The 4,259-nt window shown below is 35.3% G+C and overlaps 1 pseudogene; it reads left to right on the top strand.

The window, feature by feature from the left end:
* Nucleotides 1–212: 212 nt before the first annotated feature.
* On the top strand, nucleotides 213–2,711 carry LOC111786492 (annotated as a pseudogene).
* Nucleotides 2,712–4,259: the final 1,548 nt, after the last annotated feature.

Consider the following 4,259-nt stretch of genomic DNA (forward strand, 5'->3'; position numbering starts at 1 on the left):
GTGGTTTAAGATTTTCTTTTTATAAAAAAGTTAGTGGTCTTTGTGGACTGTTCTTTACTGTAGTTTTGTGGGTTCCCCTTTTTGTTGGGTTGTTATTTTTTGTATGCCCTTGTACATTTTTTTCATTTTTCTCATTTTTCTCAATGGAGCATGGTTTCTTATAAAGAAAACGATGTTAGAGATTCTGTTGATCCAGTTTCTGTAATGTTCAGGATGGTGCTGCAGTCACTGGTCTTATTGTTGCTGCTGCATCTCTTGTTGCAGTGAGTACCACAGGGAATGCAATTTATGATCCCGTTGGTTCCATTATAGTTGGTAACTTCCTTGGAATGGTATGTCTCTTGTCTGCAACTGTGAGCGAATAATTTTTCTTTCTCATTTGTTTATTGAAAGTGGCATTTCATAGTTATTATTTATATTCATCCTGCATTAGATTGCAAAGTGCTCCTTGAATTTCCGTTTGGGAGTTGGAGGCTTGTTTGTCAGATGTTATCAATTAAATTTATTTGGAAAGACGGCTTACTAGTTATCTTCTGTTTTGGTGTGTTCCTTAGTCTTGTTTGTGTGAGTACGCCAAACTTATAGACTAGCTTAATTTTTTTAAATAAATATATAAGCCTCAAATTTTAGCCACTAAAAATTTGAAACATGCATGACATGGACTTATTTTAGTTGATAAAGTAAATTCAATACTTTCGTACATACCAGCTCCTCCTATGGATGTCTACACCTGCATACTCTCATATAATTGTGCTATATAATCTTTATAATCATTCTAAGAATATTGAAGGTTTCTATCCAAAAATTCTATTCCAGGGCGGACATATGATTGATCCTGTGAAAATAATGCTTTCACTGATAATAATGAAAAGAAATACAATACAGAAAACTAACCTCTCACAAGGAGTCAATCCTAGCTAGTTTGCTTTGAATGCCTACCAGCTAACTATTGGAATCACAAGAATAGCGATAACCAAACTCTTTTACAGCATGTTCTGTAATACGAATCAGTGATAGTGAAGTGCGGCAGAAGAAACAGCTTCTAGAACAAAGCCAGGCCACTAATGGAGTGGCAAAGATGATGCAGTATACGGTAGATTAGAAAAGGGTTGAGCTATAAGTTACATGAATAATAAGCAATATAATAGTCTTGTGGTTTTTTAATTTATTTTGCAGGTGGACATATTCCTCATCCAACGTAATCGGCATGCTTTGATCGGTAGAGCAATGGATGAAAATGATATGCAGAAAATTCTCCAATTCTTGAAGAATGATCCAGTATACTTATGCTTGATAAATTTCTCTTCTATCTTTGCCTTAGTATGATACTAAATGAGTTCAAATTTTGAAGTCTTCTTGTCTAGGTTGTTGATGCTTTATATGATTGCAAGTGATTGGACCAGGATTTTATAGATTCAAGGCAGAAATAGGTGGAAGTTTTTTTTACATATATATTTTTCCCTCCAATTTTTTCTTCAATACTCGATCAATGTTGCATAGATTCTTTAATGCTTAGTTTCTTCATAAAATTTTTAGTCAACTTAAAAGATGAATCAAGTATCGGGGACTTTCATCAAATATGTTATGCCTATGAATTGCCTTGTTTTTGTCTATTTTATGCCTTATGTGGTTCGTGGTTCTTCACATCCTACATCAGCTGTAAATTGTTTCCCCTTCTATAGCTGCCACATCATATCGTTGTGTTATCACTTCTGTTGTTCAAAGGCCAGAGTTTACAGACAATAATTGGTTGCAAATGAGAGAGCCTGGTTTGTTGTATTCTAATCGACCCCTATACTGTTGAGGATGGTTGGGAGGGAGTCACATTGGCTAATTTAGGGAATGATCATGGGTTTATAAGTAAAGAATACATCTACATTGGTATGAAGCCTTTTGAAAAAGCCCAAAACCATGAGAGTTTATGCTCAAAGTGGACAATATCGTATCATTGTGGAGAGATCTGTGTTTCCTAACATATACTTGTGGGGATGAATAGATGGATTTTATCTCAAGCACAATTGACCCCAATACTTTTCAACATGCTGAAATCCTGCTGTGTCGGCTTTGTCTTCAACGATTCTATATTTCAGGCAGTTTATGACATTATTTATCATCGATATATTATGATTTTACCTGGCTATATGAAGCAGATTTCAATGGAGTCACAGTGGTGCAAAATTATCTAAGTAGGACTGGACGTGAAGAGTGGGCTAGAGAGGTTGATGATACTTTTTATCTCCAGTATGCTCCCTAGTGTTTGTTTTTGCTTGATTTGATCTTTTAAGCAAAATCGACGTCTGAACTACACCCATGTCCTACAGTTTCGTCAAGCTGCAAAGAACCGAGACGATTCAGATTTGCTGGAAACGATGGCGAACTATGGTATGGATGAAATGAGCATTCAATATTTAACAAAATTGAGATCTTGACTTGTTTGGTTCACAAACTCTTGTTGCAGGTGAAGAAATGGTTACTGGTTTAGGAAGTGAAGTGGATAGGCTGGAGAAAGAGATCCAGGAGCTCGTTCCTGGTTTGAGGCATGTGGATATCGAGGCTCATAGTCCTACTGGGTCATCCCCATGAATCACAGGGAAGTTTCCTCTCTTTTCTCCATATTAGAATTATTATGATCATGGTCTTTGATAGAGATCCTGAGAGTGATGGCTTGCCTTGCATATGGGATTTTCATGTGTACTAGTCAGCAAGTTTTCACGGGCCTACCCTAGTTAACAATAGGGTCAGGTCTAATAACTCTAGGATCCATTATATATTTATTTTAGAAAAATAATTTAGATATTTTAGAAATAAAGATATTAAAAGGAAAATTATTTAGATCTTTTAGGGATAAATTGTGTAGACTCTACTAAAAATATCATCATTCCAAAAGAAAAAAAGTACACAGTGCAGTAGTTTCTTCTTATATCTGATAATGTCTTGTAATGTCTTCTCGATCGGTGTTAATATAATAAAGAGAGGGAATATTTCCCACAAGGAATTATGGTCAACAACACCTTATTCAAAACCATTGCTCAGTACTTTGAAGCCTTGTCATATGGTCTTAGTCCAGGAGGTTGAGGTACTCTCATTCCCAACCTTGGTTGGAATAATCAGCCTATTCAAACTTGTATTCCTAATTCAAAGGGTCCACAATTCTTTTCCTAATTTCTTTCTTGTCATTTCCCTAGCTTCTTTCCAAGTCATTAAAATTGTTGACCCTTGATAATAATAACAATTCAGTAGTAGTATAGGAATTAGATTTGAGAAAATGGAAAGTCGTATTCAATCTAACTTACACAAATTATTTTATATATTTTTAGTATGTAATAGCCTTAAATAAATGCACACGCAAGTTAGGCGGTGGGGGTCTACTTCGAGGAAAGATATAGACGGGAGGGGGGNTATTATGATCATGGTCTTTGATAGAGATCCTGAGAGTGATGGCTTGCCTTGCATATGGGATTTTCATGTGTACTAGTCAGCAAGTTTTCACGGGCCTACCCTAGTTAACAATAGGGTCAGGTCTAATAACTCTAGGATCCATTATATATTTATTTTAGAAAAATAATTTAGATATTTTAGAAATAAAGATATTAAAAGGAAAATTATTTAGATCTTTTAGGGATAAATTGTGTAGACTCTACTAAAAATATCATCATTCCAAAAGAAAAAAAGTACACAGTGCAGTAGTTTCTTCTTATATCTGATAATGTCTTGTAATGTCTTCTCGATCGGTGTTAATATAATAAAGAGAGGGAATATTTCCCACAAGGAATTATGGTCAACAACACCTTATTCAAAACCATTGCTCAGTACTTTGAAGCCTTGTCATATGGTCTTAGTCTAGGAGGTTGAGGTACTCTCATTCCCAACCTTGGTTGGAATTATCAGCCTATTCAAACTTGTATTCCTAATTCAAAGGGTCCACAATTCTTTTCCTAATTTGTTTCTTTGCCATTTCCCTAATTTCTTTCCAAGTCATTAAAATTGTTGACCCTTGATATAATAACAATTCAGTAGTATAGAAATTAGATTTGAGAAAATGGAAAGTCGTATTCAATCTAACTTACACAAATTATTTTATATATTTTTAGTATGTAATAGCCTCAAATAAATGCACACGCAAGTTAGGCGGTGGGGGTCTACTTCGAGGAAAGATATAGACGGGAGGGGGGGTTCGAGGAAGCTGTAGAATTTATTAAGAAACTTCCAGGATGGGTTAGGGGAAGCTGGGCGGAAGATTGGTTATAAGAAATTGGGGG

The sequence above is a fragment of the Cucurbita pepo genome, unplaced genomic scaffold (assembly GCF_002806865.2).
Source record: "Cucurbita pepo subsp. pepo cultivar mu-cu-16 unplaced genomic scaffold, ASM280686v2 Cp4.1_scaffold001774, whole genome shotgun sequence".
NCBI lineage: Eukaryota > Viridiplantae > Streptophyta > Magnoliopsida > Cucurbitales > Cucurbitaceae > Cucurbita > Cucurbita pepo.